Here is a 21,123-nt window from a genome sequence, read left to right as displayed (position 1 = left end):
TGCCAGGGTCACGATACGATATCAAAAAAGGAAAAAAAAAAATATATATATTACTGTATAACAACAACTTATTTATTTTTGTTTCAACTTATTTAACATTAATTTCCGGGATTACCTTCTCTGAAAAATGTCCTCGACATGGCATCTTAAACTTAGGCTCCAGCACATTGAACATTTGGATGAATTTTCTGTTCTCTACCATGTTAAATGGAGCCATATAGTCCGCTATGAATTCGCCAATGAGCCTGGTTATCTGTTTTGCACGCGGACTTGACCGGGGTAGAGTTGGTGTCAGCGCTTGTTTCATGGTCAGCTGTCCCTTCGGTAGGCTCGTTTTCTCCGGGGCTGTCTTCACATTTTTATGGTGACGTTGAAGGTGGTGGTTCATGTTTGATGTGTTGGATGTGGTGTACGGAATGACAGCATGGCATAGCTTACACACAGTCTTAGTCTTGTCAGTTACTCTATTGCCGTCTTTGTCTTTTTTAATGAGAAAGCCAAAATACTGCCAGACATATGACTTGTATCCAGGCGGAGCGTCCTCAATTTCGACCTCATTTGACTCCATGGTCGGCTGTTTGGGGGCAAGGCAGTTGGTGCTAATGCTAATATTTGTTAGCTCGCTGTAGACTGCAGTGTTGTTGTTGCAACATGCGCTGTCTTGACGTGATGACGTACCGCACCGTTCCCCGGATATAATTTTTTTTTTTCATTTAGTTTTACCCTGCTTGATCAGCAGATGGTGCTGCCAGCCTGCCACCATAGACTGTATGTCTGTCCCATATACATACACACACACATATAATACACTAAATTATTTATATACTACGCAAATCATGCAGCAGTGCCATCTATCTTTATTTCGCGATCCATTTTTTTCGATCTCGATGCGTTTCGTCACGTTTTGTATCGCGATATTTTGTCAAACGATATTTCGTCCCATCCCTAGCGGATATTGCGTCATTGACAGGCGACATTTTTTTCCGGGACGGCCACTTATTTAAAATTGGAATTTCTCTGAAATAAAAAATCTTTGGAGACTTTTGGGATATTGTAAGTACACAACTGCAGAAAATATATCACACTGTGCAAGTGATTTTTGGATATTTTATTACAAAATTCTTACATATTGTACCTTTAACTCTGAGCATCATTCTAAATGAATTTCATTTCATTCACACACACACACACACACACACACACTCTCTCTCTCTCTCTCTCTCTCTCTCTCTCTCTCTCTCTCTCTCTCTCTCTCTCTCTCTCTGCTGGGGTGAACTGGCAATGAGAACAGTAAAATGTACTGTTTTATACAAGCTTGGTTTACCGCTGCCATTTCTGTAAGCCCAATTGCCACGTGCAGAGAAATGAAGTCACTAGTTGAGTTTACAGATGATGAGAGCTTTATAGTATCAGGCTTTTCTCTTCTCTTTAATGTAGAATAAAACAAATGAACCAAAATATGTCATCAATCAGTCTCTCAGAATTTTGCCTTAAACCTTCCTCAATCACTCCAAGAATTTTTTTTTCTTTTTTCTCATCATTCTGCGCACTGACTTCAGACATTTGGAATCTTTGTCTGTTCTGTCATTAAATCAGAGCTCCTTTGAAACTGTTGCCCACTTAACTGTATTCTGTATCATACAGTATTCTCTGTCTTTTATTTTCCTTTGTCTAATTGCTGAATTTTGAATTGTTCACTCATTTTGAATTGTTCACTCAAAAATGTAAAATCCTGTGGAACACGAAAGGTACTGTGGTGGTCTCTATTTTCAATGTAGTTACAACGAATGGGGACTGAAGTTTTTAACCTTAAAAAAGGATGCTAAAATCCAAGCAGGGTTGTCAGGTCTATGTTACAAAGAACAGAACAATGTTCTGTTCACAACTAGCTCAAAACCAGCCCAATACCAAAATTTAGTTTAGAAATCCAGTGGACAGAACATTCTACATTGGTTTCCCCTTGTGAAAAAGTACAGATTAGCATACTTTAAAAAGAGTACTTATTGCGAAAGATAATTTTTGTCAGGACCACTTCGCCAAGTAAATTTATTACAATTATAGCATAAAGTTGCAGCTATGCCTGGACAAAGTGGGAAGAGCAGCAAGTCAAACTCCCCTGGGGTACAGAACAGAACCAGTATATGCATACATGATTACAATGCTCAATTACATGAGTTGTGGAAATACAAAAACATGACAGAAAATACTTGCAATGTAGTGAACTGTATATAAAATAAGTCAGATTTATTACAGGTTCGGTGTAATTGGGGTTGGAGGAGGGAGTTTGATTGTGAGCAGCGATGCTATGGAGGAAATGCTGAAGGAATGGGAATTTAAATGGGCTGCTGTGATAGATGTCGAAACTGGATTGGTACACGTCAGGAACAGCTGGCAGACAAATACAATAGGAGTTAAATAAAAAATGTCCTGGCTCTTCCAAGCTTTATGAATGGCCGTTTAAGTTTTGAAGTCCATCAAAGCACATCTATCCATCATAAAAGTGCTCCGCACGGCACTGGCGGGTCAATAAAGCCCTTCTGAAGCGAAGCGATGCGCTCGTGTAAAAAAAAAAAAAATCCATATTTAAATCTATCGACTAAAATAACTAGCTTCCGGCAGACGTCCGTACGCATTGATTTATGGCGAAAGAGTAACACTTGACCCGACGCATGACGTAAAACGACAATTTTTAAAGAGAAATGTGGGAGGAGCTTGAGTTTGTTGCCCAGCCCTGTTATAGTCTATATAGGCTACTTTGTGTCAAAAATGATATATGGCCCCCTTGATTGATGGATTTGACAGGTGATGGGGAGGGGTTTATGACAGGATATGAGCATGGGGGAGGGTTTTATGACAACAGGTGGTTTTGTGTGCCCTTTTGGCCGTGCTTGGTTCCGGTGTGTTTATGATGTGTGTTTACGACCCGGCAATCTGCTTTGTGTGACTGTTAGGAATGTTTTCAGGAAAAGTTTTATTATATCAGGATAATGTTCACAGAACGTTGAAATTATGAACAGAGGATCCATGGATATGATTTTCAGCCGGCATCATCCATATTGTCTGTTGGGGAGATTGAAACAAAATGAGTTTAAAGATATAGCATTGATGACAAATAAAAGCTTATAAAATAAAACTTCATTATATATTTTAAAGGAAAGTTTTAAAACATGTCTTGAAATTAATGAGGAGGTATTTATGCGTCTATCTGGTTAGTCACAGACTCTTAAACCTTTCTGATCAGATGAAATGTCACAAAATAGGTTTTTAAGAAATAAAAAAGCATTGATGGTGTATAAACATAAATAGTGATTAATTTGATTAAACATTTAAAGCAAGTTTTAACATGTGTTGAACTTAATGAGGTATACTTTATGCGTCTGACTAAGTCCCAGACTCTTAAATCTTTCTGATGAAATGTCACAAACAGTTTTAAGAAATGAAAAGCACTGTGCTTGAATAAACCACATAAATAGTTATTAAATGAAGTAAGATGTTGAATTGACTATACGCATTTTAATCAAATACACCCCAATATACTGTCTTAAATAAAACAGTGAATAACAGTTCATTATTTGAAACAATATGTCGAATTGACTATAAGCATTTTAATCTATACATCAGTGGTATAGGGTCTTACGCAGATCAATAAAATAGTGAATAATAGTTTATATTATTTTAAATAAGATGTTAAATTATCATGTATTTTAATCTAATACAACACAATATAATACATCACAATATGCTGTTTTACACCAATAAATAAAATAGTGAATAATAGCTGATATTATATGAAATAAAGTTAAATTATCAAGTATTTTAATCTAATACACCACAAAATACTGGCTTACACAGATAAATAATAGTGATGAATAATAGTTATATAATAATATTAGTTATATAATAGTAATGAATTATAGTTCACATTATTATGGTTATATAATATATAATAAGAGGTTAAATTATCCACAATATATGGTTTTACAAAGTTAAATAAAACATAAAATAGTGAAAATAGTTTTGTACTATTTGAAATAAGATGCTAATTATCAAGTATATAAGCATTTTAATATAATACACCACAATATACTTTCTTATACACCGATAAATAAAATAGTGAATAATAGTTGATATTATATGAAATAAGATTCTAAATTATTACGTATTTTATTCTAATACACCACGAAATACTGCCTTACATAGATAAATAAAACATAAAATAGCGAATAATAGTTGATATTATATTAAATAAGTTGTTAAATTACCAAGTATACACATTTTAATCTAATACAGGTTCCTAGGTTCCAATATTCTATTGCATCTTCACTCCAACTGACCACTATGTTGTCTGTTGTCTGCAATATACTGACTTACATAGATAAATAAAACACATAAATTAGTGAATAATAGATCATATTATTTTAAACAAACTGTTAAATTACCAAGTATACAAACTTGAATCTAATACACACGAAATACGACCTTACACAGATAAATAAAACATATAATATAGTGAATAAGAGTTCATATTATTTGAAATAAGATATTAAATTATAAAGTATAAGCATTTTAATCTAATGCACAACAATATACTGTTTACACCAATAAATAAAAATAGTGAATACTAGGTGATATAAGAACATCATGTGGATACCGCAATATACTGGCTTACAGATAAATGACCATATCAAATAGTAAATAATAGTTGATATTATATTAAATAAGATGTAAATAACCAAGTATACACATTTTAATCTATTACATCTGGGATATAGATTCACACTGCAATATACTGACTTACATAGATAAATAAAACATATAAATTAGTGAATAGTAGTTCATATTATTTGAAATAAGATGTTAATTATCAAGATACATCTAATACACCCCGAAATACTGCCTTACACAGATAAATAAACATATAAAACAGTGTTTATACGAAATAAGATGATATTTTATTAAGTATTTAAAACTAGTTCTGTCAGGCCCATTAAGTCAAGAACACACAAACAAAATAATTTAGAATTTAATTGAATAGATTGCAAACAGGTTGATGTTCCTGAATTGAAATTTGGCGGTATGGCTCTGTTCAGGGAGTCCTCTGACCTTTCATGAGCACCATGAAATAGCAGAGAGTCAGAGGACAGCAGCAGCAGCATTAGGGAACGCTCACACAGTTTTAGACTGTGAGAGCTAAAATATCCCCCCAAACAAAACCACACCTGGCAATTCTCTGTGATACAGAGGATGATTTATTTGACTACATGAGCTATTCCCCCCAAAACAAAATTGTCTCGAACGGTGTCGACTGAGCCGCCCTAATTTAGCGATTTATAATAGTAAAAATATTAATTATTACAGTAATTAAGTACTGAATGACTAATCAAGACCGCAATAGCTAAAACATGCTGTTACCTAGATTTTCGGTCTTTAAACTGTTTGACAGCTCTGTCTTACAGTGTAAGCTCTATGGATAGATGACTAATCCACCTCTGAGAACGAGCTAGATGAATAAATTAACAGCTGATAGCGCATTCAGGGGCGTTACTGAGCAGAGCGCGAGCAAAATAATGATCAAATGTGTTTTATTAACGAAACAAATCAGAGACTTGAGCTCATGGCTTTCTGGGCGTCAAGAATATCCCGAACATCGGGACGGAGGTATCGTTCGTAAGCAGCAGAAACCACCGCCCCATAGCTTAAAGGGTTAAATCGGAGCGAGTGTCGCCGCCGTAGTTGCTGCACAATGCGTAAAGGCCAATTTATACTTCTGCGTCGGGTGCGCGCAGTAGGTACGGCGTAGCATACGCACAGACGCGTACCATACGCCGTACCTACTGCGCGCACCCGACGCAGAAGTATAAATTGGCCTTTACGCATTGTGCAGCAACTACGGCGGCGACACTCGCTCCGATTTAACCCTTTAAGCTATGGGGCGGTGGTTTCTGCTGCACAATGCGTAAAGGCCAATTTATACTTCTGCGTCGGGTGCGCGCAGTAGGTACGGCGTAGCATACGCACAGACGCGTACCATACGCCGTACCCTTCGCCGTAACCTGACGCGCACCTCCTCAAAAATGTAACTACACGTCGCGACGACGCGGACCGTAAGATCTGTGATTGGTCGGCTTGGGAGCATCGCGTTTCCTCCTATGTATTTCCGGCGTGTTCTTCTACACCGCCCGCCATTTTTAAATTCTAAGTACAGCGAAACTGTTAAAAAAAAACAAAAAAAATTACCTTTTCCACCTCGATAAGCTCCAACTCCAACATGATCTGCTCTCTTTCAGTCGACATTGCTTGTAGTAACCTAAACTCAAAACAGCCGCGAGGAATCTTCTTCTTCTTGCCGTGAGGAATCTAAACACAGTGGAACATTAAAACCCTCCGCCGCCAACTAGCGTTTCGGCGCTGTACTGCAGAGCAACGCAGACCTAAAAGTATAAATGCTCATGACGGCGTCGCCTACGTGCGTAGCGTACGCCGTACACTACGGCGTACACTCGACGCAGAAGTATAAATTGGCCTTAAGAATGAGCTGTATACGGTCCGGAGGCAGTCCGCAGAAGTTAAATCCTATCACAGCAAGCTGCTTGAATCTGCGCTGCATAGTGGTAAAAGCCAGCGTGAGCAACGCGATCAGTTGCCAATGACAACAATAGTAACGCACATAGCCAATATGATCATGGCATTTTTACGAAAACGACGATTAGATAAGCCCAAATGCCACACGGATAGCATTAACAACAAGCATGTTGCCAACACACTGATAGCTTTTAGCAATGAATATTAAAAAGGAACTTAGCTTCGTGAAGATTTTCAGAGATGAATGGAGAATGAATCACGTCAAGTCCGGTGTCAATATTGCAGCAGAAGCGAGCAGCGAGCCAGCAGAGCGAGCAGCAAGCATGTATGAGCAAGGTGAATGAGCTTTAAATAGGGCGCCTTGTTTGAGCTTTGGCCATTGAGCAGCGAGGGGAGTTAACCAGCTAATGCGGCTCAGCTGGACCAGATCAGCTGACGGGACAGTGTTGATAGCAAATAGCATAAGCAGCGGCTTGACTACCTGGCCTGCCAGAACTGACGCTGACGCTCAATTTTTAAACGTATGTTGAAGTGTACCTACCATTGGTGAAATTAGGAGGTCTTTTTGGCTCTGGTTAAAATCACAGATCCTTGAATTTCTGAGATGTTTGCTCTCCGTTTGCTAAATTGAAAATGAAGATCGCTTCCATCATGTCCAGGGCCAGGGGTCCGCCCCTTCCTCTCTGTGTAGCTACTATCTTATGCTAGGTAATAGCATTAGCAGTTTGTTTCAGAAAACATCAAGCAATTAAAAGATAGTGCGGCCACATGGTGTTTTACAATCAAAGACCACAACTGTCTCCAACCATAAAATCTTCTGATCTGAAGCATTCCTGTCTGGCGGGGAGACCCCAAAGTGGGGCCATTTTGAGACTTCAAACGGACCAGGGTGTAAAATCAATATAATTAGATGTTTATACCAGCGTCTTCAGGAAAAAGTCAAAACAAAATGGTCGCAAAGTTACATATTATATAGCCTACTCTTATCCATTGATAGTGATGATAAGATGAATTGTCCTTATTTCCTGGGGAGTTGTCCCCATCCTGTTTTTCTTGACACCTCAATGACTCCTTTTGAAGAGCAGGTTTATTTTTCTAATATTTAAACTTACACATTAGAACACCCTCTGACTTTATGAATACACATAAATGACATCTTAATGATTTTTTATATTTTTGTGCATTTATTTAAAGTATGCATGCGGGCCTACCATTCTGACACTAGTTATACTTTACTTCTTTGATAATATTAAAGGTTTTATGAAATATTATTTCTAATTTTTTCAGCACATGTAGTCAGAGTCACAGAAAATAATATTAGTGCAACAAATAAGGAGATTATGTTTTATTTATTTTGATCAGGTTTGTTAAAAGTATGCCTGAATGATGTTAGTTAATCTGCACTGATGATGCATTCCTTTAAATCTTAACTTTGAGAGCATCAATTAAATGGATGTAAAATATTATCATGTCACATGTGACATTAACATGGCAGAAAAGACAGTAACACCAATGACAACGAATCACCAATGCCACATATAAGACCATAATTAGATGAGACTAAATTGTTACATTTGGTTTACAATCTAAATTAATAGCTTTGAATAAAGTTTATCTTCAAATGGGGATTTTACTTAACAGTATCTGCTCAAAAACGTTACAATTTTAATGCAAAACTGTGCTTTGTCGTCTTAGATCTAATTTATACAAAGATGTGTAAGCAGTATTTTGTCCATCGACACACAACAGCAAGCAGTATTCCTGTTACCGTAACTGTTTAGCCTTTTCCACTATCAAAACATTTCAAATGGATGCATTTGACAATATACGGCTTATTACGGTAATTTCAGGCTTTCCGCCAGCAAATGACGCCAGCTTTCTGGCAGAGCGGGGTCACGGAAGGATTTGAATGTTGAACAGAGAGATACGGAGCGCAACAGGATAGGGTTTTTTGGACAGTGTAAATAATAACTAATAATAATAAGAAAGAACGAACAAAAACATCGCGATTCAAGCGGTAGACAACAGGTGAGGCGTTTGGGATGATTTTTGATGAAACTTGGGAGGTGGATGGCCAAATACTCTTTCAAGTATATTAGCCTGTGGTGTATGTAAAGTTATGTATGTAGGCTATTTGTATATGAGTGCGCCGCGTATGAAAAAAGTATCCCAAATGAAAACTATGCAACTCCATGTCACACACACACAAAATACTTGTAGGCTATATGTGCATTATAGTTAATTTTTCAACTTAAACGTGTTATTTTTTATTTATTACGATTTTTTCTCAATAAAATCAGTAATTTATTCAAGTTTCTATCATTTGTCTATTTAAATTAAACAATTTTATACATTTACAAACACACCACACACACACAACAAATGGCCAATAACAGTAATTTATTGAAAGTCATCTTTTTCTGAAAAGATCATTCCTAGCACTTGAAGATGGCACAATGGTTTATAATTTTACAGCCAAAACAAAATATGTGAAAATCACCCTATTTTAGTTTTTCAGGTTCTAAAGGGTTAATTTGTATCTTTTAGAAAATACCAGCACATTTTCAGAGACGAGATGTGTCTCTGTGGTCCATGAGACATCATAGGTAAAGTTTGTCTTGAGTGAATATTTAATTGTACACGTCTTAAGAGCTTCAGGGTCAATGGGGCTCCTAAGAATATTTAATGTCCCTTAAAACCAAAGAGTAAGCTAAAAGACACTAGTTCCCCTTCAGGGACTACCGCTGCGTGTAATCGCAGTGGGAACGCCCTCAGCGTGACGCGTCTGAAGCATGAATGAAATCAGTCAATGGAGAGAATGAGCGTACGGCGAGTGACGTCATCAACCAGGAAGCTATAAATATCCCCTGAGTACACAATACGCCAGCTTTAGTTACTTCAGCAGCTCTGTGTGTGTCTGAATCTGTCGATTGTGTTTGTCTGTTTTGTCAGGAGTTTTCACTATATATATTTTATATAAAAAAAACAATGTGAGCGAGCAGTATAAGAAGTGTGTTCCCCCCTGTACTCGGTACATCACGGGTGGGGATTCACACGAGCTATGTGTGGCTTGTTTAGGAGTGCAGCAATGCCCAGTCGGCTCTCGAGGGAGTCGATTGTCAGCATTGCGAGCGTTTTCCCTTGAGAACTCTGCGCTCGCGGCGATCGCTCTTCGTGGAGAGTGATTTGCTGCGAGCTCCCCGAGGCTCGGGTCCCGCTTCTGTTGAGGCAGAGCGGCGGCGCTTGTCTTGGGGCTCGCAGATGGATCTCGCTGGCGACGTTGAGACGGGCTCCGCCCTATCTCAGCTATCTCCGACGAGATCTAGTGCCTCTCACCCGGCTCTGGAAGCACGCGCTGCGGCGGTTACTTCTGCCCGGGTGGAGGCACATGATGATGTTGAATTGAGATTTTCCAGTTCTGAGGAGCTGGATGTCGAAAGTTTTGCATCAGAGAAAACTAGTTTATCACATTATACTGCAAATGACGAAGGTTTGATGGATGTATTATCTCGGGCTGTTCAAAAGCAGAAAAAAAAAAAAAAAACAGTATCGAGTGGCCAGCTGATAGACAGGTTTTTAGAATTAAAAGCAATCTAGATGATAGATTTCTGTCTACACGACCTCAACCTTCTCGCCGGTGCTTACCGTTCTTCCCAGATCTTCATGCTGAGGTTTCAAAAACCTGGGTTAGACCGGTTTCAAGCAGAATTTACACAAATCAGTCCAATGCTTATGGTAACATTGTTGGTGCTAAATCTGCTGGTTATGTGACGATACTGTAGGCGGAGGAGACGCTCGCGAGCTATCTCTCTCCTGCTTCATCGTCTTCACTTAAAGCATCGGCTCTTCCACAAAAAAGAAATATATATATATAAATAAATAAATATATATACCTCTGTGCTGGTGGGGAAGGCTTACTCGGTGGCTGGGCAGGCGGCTGCATGTTTGCATACGATGACTTTTATGCAGGCTTTTCAGGCCGACCTGCTCAAAGGAAAATCTGAGGGGGGTCCCCGCCGAGAGAGACTTGCGTTCACCTCCCTTAAGGGTGCCCTGTCTCTCCCGGCGCCCTCAGGGGCCCGTCCTACTAACCCTGCCGAAACAGGGCGTAGAAGGGTCTGGCGAGTGCTATCCCGAGGGACGCTCGCCGCCTCTAAGGAGGGTTCTAGTGTGTTCAGACCAGTCGTTCCCTGCTGGTGCGCCGTTACAGGGCACTGTGTCTGTCACGCAGAATGTTCAACCAGAGCAAAGTTTTTCGTCGAGTTCGTCTTCCAAAAGAGCGCAGCAGAAGCGGAGTGTCACGTCTCGTGCCCCCCTGCAGAGAAACTGGAGGGACGAGGCGGGGCGCTCTCCGGCGCGGCCTTCTCGGGGCAGGACTGATCTGAGGACAGTCATTGTCGCCAGAAAGGCCGCGTCGAAAAAGTCCTGACGGGCTAAACGTCAGGACTCTGAGGGTGGTCCCCATCGGGAAAAACTTGAGTTCACCGCACAAAGACACGGTGGCCTGTCTTTCTCGATGCCCTCAGGGGTCTGTTCTACTAACCCCGCCTATACAGGGCGTAGAGAGACTCGGCGAGCGATTTCCCGAGGGACGCTCGCCCCCTCCAAGGAGGGTTGTGGAGTGCTCAGACCAGCTGTTTCCTGCCAGTATGTTACAGGGCGCTGTGTCTGTCACTGGGGATGTTCAAATCAGATCCGAGGACTGGTTTGTCATGATAGATCTAAAGGACGTTTACTTCCATGTATCTATCCTCCCTCAACACAGGAAGTTCCTGAGGTTCGCTTTCGGGGGTGAAGCGTACCAATATCGGGTTCTTCCGTTCGGCCTAGCACTGTCACCCCGAACATTCACGAAGTATATGGATGCTGCTATAGCCCCGCTGTGGTTACAGGGCATCCGCTTTCTGTACTATATAGACGATTGCTTGATTCTAGCTCAATCGGAACAACAGGCGTTTCGGCACCGAGATGTCGTTCTTGCTCATATCAAGTGACTGGGGCTGAGGCTCAACGCCAAAAAGAGTGTTCTTTCTCCATTACAGAGAACCACTTTTCTAGGTGTAGTGTGGGATTCAACGACGATGCAGGCACGATTGTCTCCTGCTCGTATTGCTTTGATTCTCGCTGCAGTAGATCAGGTCAAGCTAGGCCAGTCATCCACTGTAAAACAGTTCCAGAGACTGTTAGGTCTCATGGCAGCTGCGTCCAACGTGATACCTCTTGGCCTCTTGCACATGAGACTGTTACAGTGGTGGCTCAGGACCAAGGGATTCTCCCCGAGGGGAAATCCGCTTCGCATGATCGTGAGTTCGCGACGGTGTCATCACGCCCTGATCATGTGGAAAGATCCTTGGTTTCTGTCCCAAGGCCCTGTGTTAGGAGCTCCTTGTCGTCGCGTTATGCTAATGACAGATGCCTCTCTCACGGGTTGGGGGGCGATCATGGATGGTCGCCCGGCTCAGGGTCTGTGGGAGGACCATCATCGTCTGTGGCACTTAAACTGCCTAGAGATGTTGGCAGTGTTTCAGGCTCTGAAACACTTCCTCCCAGACCTAAGGGGCCACCATGTTCTTGTCCGGACAGACAACACATCGGTGGTTTCTTATATCAACCATCAGGGGGGTTTTTGCGTTCTCGCCCGCTTTACAAACTGGCACGTCAGATCCTTCTATGGTCCCAGGGGTAAATTCTTTCTCTGAGAGCTTATTTATCTCTCGGGGTATTTAAATCAGGGGGCAGACATCCTGTCAAGACAGGGGCCGAGGCCCGGGGAATGGAGTCTTCACCCCGAGGTGGTGGAACTCCTATGGAAACGTTTCGGTCTTGCCGAGGTAGGCCTATTTGCCACACTGCCCGCTGTGGTTCTCTCTCAGCCATCCAGCCCCGCTGGGGTTGGATGCGATGGTACATCCGTGGCCGAGGTCACGCTTGTACGCTTTTCCCCCGATCGCTCTGCTCCCAGGAGTTCTGGAGAGGGTTCGCCGGGACGGGCTCAGTCTCCTGCTAATAGCCCCGTTCTGGTCGGCCCGGGTATGGTTTGCGGACCTAGTGTCTCTCCTCGACGGCTCTTCCCTAGAGATACCGATCAGGAGAGATCTGCTCTCTCAGGCGAGTGGGTCGATCCTTCACCCCCGTCTAGAGCTATGGAGGCTGTGGGCTTGGCCTCTGAGGGGGCCCAGCTCATAGATTCTGGTCTCTCGGCTGAGGTTGTTGAGACCATCCTCCGATCCAGAACTCCCTCCACGAGGAAGTTATATGCCGTGAGGTGGAAACTTTTCACCTCTTGGTGTGGAGAGCGCCAGCAGGACCCAGTTAACTGCCCGGTTGGTACAGTGCTGGATTTCCTGCAGGACCGTCTCTCCACAGGGTTATCCCACTCCACACTGAAGGTGTATGTGGCGGCCTTAGCTGCTTACCACACCCCTTCAAGTGGAGGTTCCCTCGGGAAACACCCACTTATGTCTCGCTTCCTTCGTGGCACCTTGAGGCTGAGGCCTGCAGTTCGCACGAGGGTACCAGCTTGGGATCTGGCCATCATCTTAGAAGAAAAGGTCTCTCCCTTGCTCCTTTCGAGCCCATCGAGGAAGTTTCGGAAAAGTTTCTTACTCTAAAGACTGTCCTTCTTCTCGCTATCTCATCTCTAAAAAGAATTGGAGATATTCAAGCACTTTCGGTGGCTCCCTCGTGCCTGGAATTTGCTCCTGGTTGGTTAAGGCCTTTCTCTTTCCGAGACCAGGTTATGTTCCTAAGGTTCCAACTGTTTCTGTTAGACCTATAGTTCTGCAGGTTTTCTGTCCTCCGCCTTTTCTGACGTCAGACCAGGAGAAACTTAATTTGCTGTGCCCAGTTTGGGTTTTAGATGCTTACGTCCACAGAGCTGCCCTGTGGAGGAGATCGTAACAACTGTTCGTCTGTTTGGGTCACCTAAGAAAGGGTGTCCTGCATCTAGGCAAAGGATGAGCAAGTGGGTGGTCGAGGCCATCTCACTTGCTTATGGTTCGGCCCATCAGCCTTCACCTTTGGCTGTAAGGGCTCATTCCACCCGGAGTATGGCTGCTTCTACAGCTCTTCTTTCAGGAGCTTCTATTCAGGACGTTTGTGATGCGGCAGGCTGGTCCTCACCGCACACTTTCGTTAGATTTTATTCCCTCGATCTTAGCTCCACTCCCGGGGCTCAGGTTCTCTCGTCGGTTTGTGTCTCCTAATGACACACGACGGGGATTTGGTCGTATGGGGATGTGGGTATTGCGTTCCCACTGCGATTACACGCAGCGGTAGTCCCTGAAGGGGAACGTCCCGGGTTACGTATGTAACCCTAGTTCCCCGAAGGGACGGACGCTGCGTGTCCTGCCATACTCTCGGCATCCCCTTGGGTCGCTGCTTCAGTAACTTTTAAGCTGGCGTATTGTGTACTCAGGGGATATTTATAGCTTCCTGGTCGATGACGTCACTCGCCGTACGCTCATTCTCTCCATTGACTGATTTCATTCATGCTTCAGACGCGTCACGCTGAGGGCGTTCCCACTGCGATTACACGCAGCGTCCGTCCCTTCGGGGAACTAGGGTTACATACGTAACCCGGTACGTTTTCCAATGTTACCTATACCAAAATCAAATACTGTATAGAATTTGTATTATGCTTTTTCAAAGGATAATCTTGCTTTAAATTTTTAATAAAAATGTAAAAGCATTTCTTTATATTTGCAGTGTTCTGACACAATGTCATTCATTGATACTTTCTGCGTTTATAAAATTTACATTTCTTATGTCTACAAAGGTTCAAAGTAAAAACATGATAAATATGAATCTATGTAAGGGCTCACCCACAAACGCAAAACATTGTGTTGGGTGATCCAGACATAGCTTTACTAAAAGAAAATATTATGGAAGTCATTTTCAAAACTGTAATTATGCCATATTTACTAATATAATGGTTTCATGTTCATTTATAGTTTTTTATTTGTTTGTTATTAACTAGTACCTTTTTGTTTTTAACTAACACTTAAAACATCCAGCATGCAATTAAAGAGATGTATGAGATAAGGATGTTCTCTGACCCAAATAAACAGGTAATGGAGCGTTCACAATCTACAGTACAATATACAGTTAGATGTTCTCCCACTATAAACTACTGTATGTGAGTAAATAGTTGTGCTTAAAGCTTTGGCTGTATTTTTAGACATGCAAAGTACCACACAATTGTAAAGCCTATAGGACTAACTTTTAAACATAATCTTTGTACAGGAATCACATGTCACTGCATGAAAAGTGGGATTTTCGTCCCCATAAACGGTCGGAAATCTCCCTAATTTTCGTCAGTTAATGACAATTTACAGCCTGCGAACGTCGCGTTCGCCTGTGCCACATACTGACGGAAACGTACCATATGACGTATGTGGAGAGCTAGCGGAGGTGCTAATGGCTCTAATTAGCATATGAATGGCAGCGCCCGCGCGCGCCTTGCCAGAGAATGGCTTGAATTACCTCACTCAGTATTGGTTGAAACCACTACATTTAAACAAGAAAAATCACTCGTGATTGGTTGGCAGATCTGTTGCTATTGGTCACCCTGCCTCATTATAAATGTAAACCCCAAAATTGTAATAATAATACATTTACATACTAAATTATGTATATATTCATATATATATATATATTCATATGATATGCTATTAAACTATGTATTCATATATATATATATTCATATCTATTATGTTGTATTATATTCATATACAATTACCATCTATTATTACCATCAAGAAAAAATAATTTTGCCAGAGACATGCTGTTCATTCAAAGAAAGAGCTTTATTAACACAAACAAACAACTATCTATATGCACAAAGCATAGGAGATCCACCCACACAACAAATTGGAAGCTTCGCGGCTGCAAAATTTGGTCCATTTAGCAGACGTCTGTGGTGCGTATCCCTGTACTTTGGAATCGCCTCTAATCTCGACTTCAGCGTGGCACAGAGCTCTGTGAGCTCCTGGCTGCGAAAGGACGGAGGTCACACAATCCACACCCCGCCAACGATGCCATCTTCCTCATCAGACATCATGTGGTAGCGCGCTTCCAAAGGCTCACCTCATCCTCAGCTAGCACACTGTCTCGCTTCTAACAGCTGTAAACACAACCAAAGACAATCAGTAGGCTACAGCACTGCGTATGACCACAACACATCTATTAATTCACCTGAAAAATAGTCACATTGTCCAAAAACAGATCGTATCAAATAAATCTTACCCTCTTCCCTCTTAATTCTCGCTCGATTCCGAGCTGAACTCTTCACAGCTGCCTGCGATGCAAGATCTGGCTGCATGTACCTGAAGCTCCTGCGCACTGTCTCGTAATATGTTTTACAGGCAGCTGGAAAACAATTAAATGAGAGTGATATGAATAAACAACATAAGTCACTGTAAAATTACACAATAAAGGAGAAAATAGTAAAAATTACTTACACACAATGTCGTCATTATCAGCATGTATCTGGACTTGCAGACATAGCTCCGAGCAAATGAGGTCACGGCCTCGTTATGAGGGGAGGTTAGTCTGAGAAAACAAAATGTATGGTTAAAGATACAATATGTAACTTTTTTGGCCACAAGAGGGCGCAGTTTCCAACAATAACAAAGGCGAAGCTTGATGACGCTATGGACGAGAGTGGAACGATGGGAGATGTCGTTTTCACATCCCGAGTTGTATGGAAGTAATGAATCATGATCACGGATGAGGTAATTTATTCGTTTTTTTATTACCTATACGTCTGTTCGCAATATTTTGTCACCATAATGAATTAACTGCAAGTAACGCGAAATGTAAGGCTATATATTATCCTGTTACAGCCTATTATCAAATTATTTGTTGGGTCAGCCTAATGCTTCGCAGTTTTACGCGTTTATGGTTAATGTCGTGTTGTTTTACGTGTTCAAACCAATCATACTAAAAGTAAATTTTAACCAACATTTTCAAGTAATGGCTAAATATTTTTTAACAACACATATCCGATTTTATTTCATTGCACTGCCATAATCTTGATCAATACGTGATAAGCATTACCGAACTTTTCAAAGAGCAATGTAACTGTGTATTTTCATCAGCATAACGATCACTTGATAGTTTTTGAGGTAAATAAACACAATGAATAATGATTGATCTGTCACGTCATATAGGCCGCCTATGTATCTCGTATTGTTTATAAGTGATATTGACAGTTGCATGTGTTATAGGGAAACACAGATACATCCTCACTGGAAGTATCAAATCCAGATGAGACCTGGAGTCCTCCCAAAACTATAAGGCATGAAGCATCACAGGGTAGAGTTGGACGAGCATCCACAGGAAAGAGAAGAGGGATGAGAAGAGCAAAAGGGATTGGAAGAGAGAGTGGAGAAGTTGAAGTTGGCAGTGCAGCAAGAGGAAGAGCGAGAGGCAGACAGAGGAGGGCTACAAGAGGAACACATGCAGCTAGAGGCAGAGGAAATACAGCATCATTGAGTGAAGAGGACAGATTGAGGGTGGCTAGGCTTCAGGAGGACAGGCGGTTGATGACACAAGTGAGTGTGGACATAATATCAAGTGTCCTGGATAGGTTCTGTATTAGGTAGTAAAATATGTTTGAATTTTTTTTCAGGAGGTTATACAGGAGATGTGTTTGGATGATGCAAGAGGTCTTTTACTTCGAGTTTTTAACAGAGAACCTGGCCTCATCCTTGATGTGCTTCAACCTAATGCTCACAGAGAGGAACAACCACTACAGGGTGTACCTGGATGGTGCTTCTGTACAAATTGCAGGGAAATGCCATCAGATGTTGAAAATAAATGTTGTGGAATGACAGAGGCCACATGTATAAGCAAGCTACCCCACATGTCTTTGTACATTTTAGATGAACATGTATTGCGATTGTCACGCCGATTGAGAAATGACATTTATGCACTACATGACACACAGCAACCTGGGGATGACAACCGGGAATACCGCTATGCTGCATATAGAAATTATGTCTTGTGGCAGTGTGGTTCACTTGGGCCAAGAAACCGTGTGGTCATCCCCAGCTGCTGTGTGTGCATAATACGTGAAAAATATCCAGACCCAAATGGTCTGTACACTGGTTTTATAGCTGATGTTTTGTAATTTCAGAGCATGCTGCTGCTAACCCAAGTCATGTTCTCGTTTGTGTTCTTTTATGTGAAAGTAACTGATTGGACAACTATTTATTTATGTTATGTTACATGTTAATTATTTCTCTTCTACTACCTCGTTTAAATTTGATTTTATACTATATGCTAATATTATTTTTTATTGAATAGTTACTGTATTGTTCTTTACTTGCCTTTATTTAATAAATACTGTATTGTCAAGAGTATTATAAATATAAAAAAACAACACTGTTAAAGTGGTTGTGCAATATTTTTTTTTTTTCTGGCTGTCAATAAATTATTTCTTTAACAAATATTAACCGTTGTCCAAATTATGTACATGGTTAAGCAGCTAAGTGAGGTAAGACACTCAAATGAGATAAGACCAAGAATAATTTATTGTCAGATTACAAAACTTTATAAACAAAATAACTTAATTTGGTTTAGACGACAGTCAAAATTAGAGCTATGGTGGTGTGGATGAGAGGTTGTACTTCAGGGCTCATCTGTCTCATGTAGTGTAGCAGTGGCTCCTTTGTAGAGGTAAAAAAAAAAACATTGCATTAAGTACAGATAAATAAGAACAATGTACCAAACATTTCACTGATCCATATGAATTGTAAAACAAACATACGGATCATATCAACTATCACAAATTATTAGCCTGTAACAAATATCTTATCAGCTACTATGCACTACTAAGCAAATGATAATTTAATGGACATACCTATCCCTCTATTGACATGGGACTCTAGAATAGTTTCAATAGGTGGAGGCGTAACGTTTGGAAGTAGGCCTAGTCTCCGTGGATCCTCTGGTCTTAGAGTCCGACGCCTTGGCATCCCCTTGTCAGCCTGTAACCTTTCATTCAGAATTGCTGCCTGTAGATCTGGTATGTAGCTGTAGTCCTTCTTTGCCTTCAAAGCATGTACTGTCCATCTCCCTGTTTTTTTCTGAAACACTCTACGAAAGCTGTAAAGTATGATATTATATTGATACAAACATATATATATTTGTTAAATACAGTTATATGTTAATTTGTATTTGACAAAGAAAATGTTTTTTTGCAAATCAAAAAAAATGTTGCATTTCACAATCATACCGTGCTAGTACCTTTTGTGGAAGTATGGCATGTTAAATTATGATATTCTTACATCTTTTCCCCCTTTTTGTTTAGCAGTGGTGGTCTATCCTTATGGTGGTTGTAATCCAGGGCTGCCAGGAGAGTTCTTGCCTCGTACACCATCGGTGAATAGCTGAACCGCTTGCTGGCATACATAAGCATGTGGTTGTGGAATGCCTCAAGCTCACAGGTTGATCTGTACAAATAATTTATATTTTCATAAACAGGGCTACTCAACACTTACTGTAACCTAATCAGTATGTAAAATAAAATAAAATGTAATACCGAAATAATTACTGTAAATTATTACTCAATATCATTTTGAACATTGTTGAGTAAGGTAAAAAACTAAAAAAATGTATAAAAGAATTAGGCAGTAGGGATAGTGCTTCCTGTAGTTACCTGAAAGGTAGATATCGGTGGACATCTCGGAGCCACCTCTTCTTAAACACTATAGCTTCCAGTTCCTTATGTGCCTGGGAACCACTCTCCATCCATTGTCTGTCTTGGTTATCTGGCAGTGGCCCATGCAGGCAGTGACCAAGGTACCACTCGTGCTTGTTTGTTACATGATGAAGCACACTGCTCCATAGTTTCTAAAATACAAATGTTTGGATGTAATCACATAGTTTAACATCAAAATAATAGAGGTATTCTAGGTGTTGTCATGTGTCCTCATTATGCTCTGAGAATAAATTGTTTGTAAAGGTGTAAAAGCTATCTCTGGCCTGACGTGTTAAAATACTCTAACATAGCACATAGATGCACAGGATTAGGTGCATGGACATTATATTATATATATATATATATTATTTTTTAATTAAGAATGAATTTTTAAAACATTTTCTAGTGTAATACTTACAAGGAACTGTTGCTCCGTGTCTGCCGTCTTACAGCAGAACCAAAAGTGATTTACAACTTCTTTTAACCAGTGGAGAAGGATCTTCTGTCCAGATTGCTGTGCTGCCTAAGTTTGCACATAACATATGTGGTTTACTACATTTTAGCATAAAGCAACATTAAATGTATACCTGCACAACAAAGAGACTCAAGAATGACAACGTACCGCAGAGATTGATTTGGCTAAATTCTTCACCCCATGCCATTTGTCCCATGAGTGAACAATTCCTGTGTCTTTATAGCGACCAGTAGTTTTGTCTGACAAAGGAGAAAAGAGCAGCGGACAAAACATACAGTACACATGTGTAACATATCAAAATCCTTTTCTGGTATTTCTTTCAATAACTCAACTTACTCATAACAGAGGCAATTTGTGTATGAGCATCAGTGCAAATTTCTGCAATCTTCACTTCACCAAGAAGCTTGTCCACGGTCGTGACAAAAGCCTCTTTCTCCATTATCACAGAATTACGTGCAGTCTGCCTCTTATCGATGGTAACAAGTGAGATGATTTCTTTTGAATCATTCTCCATGGCAGTGTAGGAGCAATACTGGGCACAGTAGCCAGGACTGTCCATTCGTCCGTCTGCTGTAGAGGACACAATAAATATTTAAATGATCACTGATATAGAAGATGAACAAGCATAGTATTAACAATAAGCAAACATTTAAGAATTGCTATACTAATTCTAAAATATTTTAATAAAGAAACGAAATCAAACAGAAAATCTAAAATAAATAATTTTACAGAATTCATATAGTTATTTGCTAATTTAATACAATAAAAAAACAACCACATGGAATATACCTAAGATGACAACACCATCTTTACTCTTCGCACGTTGAATGGCTGCAGATCTCTTCTCCTCCCACACGTTCTTTATTGCTCCAATGCAGTATGTGTCCTGAATGTTAAAAAATGTGTCCTTCCCTACAAAGCCCATGTTCATGTAGTTGAACAGGTGTGCTACTTTGTAGTAATTATTTCCTGACAGGAGAATGTTTGTGGCAATCATGAAATCCCCTGCCTGTATGCCGTACTTTAGTGTGGGCTGTGAATTCCACGTCCATACTCTGTGTCCATTTGAACACTTCTAGAAGATAATGACACAGTAGGTTAATTCCATGTCTGCACTAACACATAATATGTTATACGCCACTTTTAATTATAGTATACATCATCTATTTCACATTAGTACTGTGTGAAAATTTAAGCTGTTGATCATTACATTTATTACAAGAATATATAGTAAGATGTTGTGAATGGAACCTATTACAAATAGGTACATTTTCACAAACAGCAAAAAGCCAAACAATTAAATATTTAAAAAGAAGATATGCATGTACATATATTTACCCAGTGTATGACAGTGCCAGTT

The 21,123-nt window shown here is 40.4% G+C and overlaps 1 long non-coding RNA gene across 1 annotated transcript; it reads right to left on the bottom strand.

Moving 5' to 3' along the window:
* Positions 1–18,352: 18,352 nt before the first annotated feature.
* Positions 18,353–19,295, bottom strand: LOC130099253 (uncharacterized). The gene is made up of 3 exons (XR_008808372.1): positions 19,247–19,295; positions 18,824–19,040; positions 18,353–18,693 (listed from the first exon to the last, which is right to left on the bottom strand). It is a non-coding gene; the product is annotated as an uncharacterized LOC130099253 (long non-coding RNA).
* Positions 19,296–21,123: the final 1,828 nt, after the last annotated feature.

Source organism: Rhinichthys klamathensis, unplaced genomic scaffold (assembly GCF_029890125.1).
Source record: "Rhinichthys klamathensis goyatoka isolate OS25496 unplaced genomic scaffold, OSU_Roscu_1.1 h1tg000225l_1, whole genome shotgun sequence".
In the NCBI taxonomy this organism is placed as follows: domain Eukaryota; kingdom Metazoa; phylum Chordata; class Actinopteri; order Cypriniformes; family Leuciscidae; genus Rhinichthys; species Rhinichthys klamathensis.
This window is presented reverse-complemented; position numbering and strand designations above follow the sequence as displayed.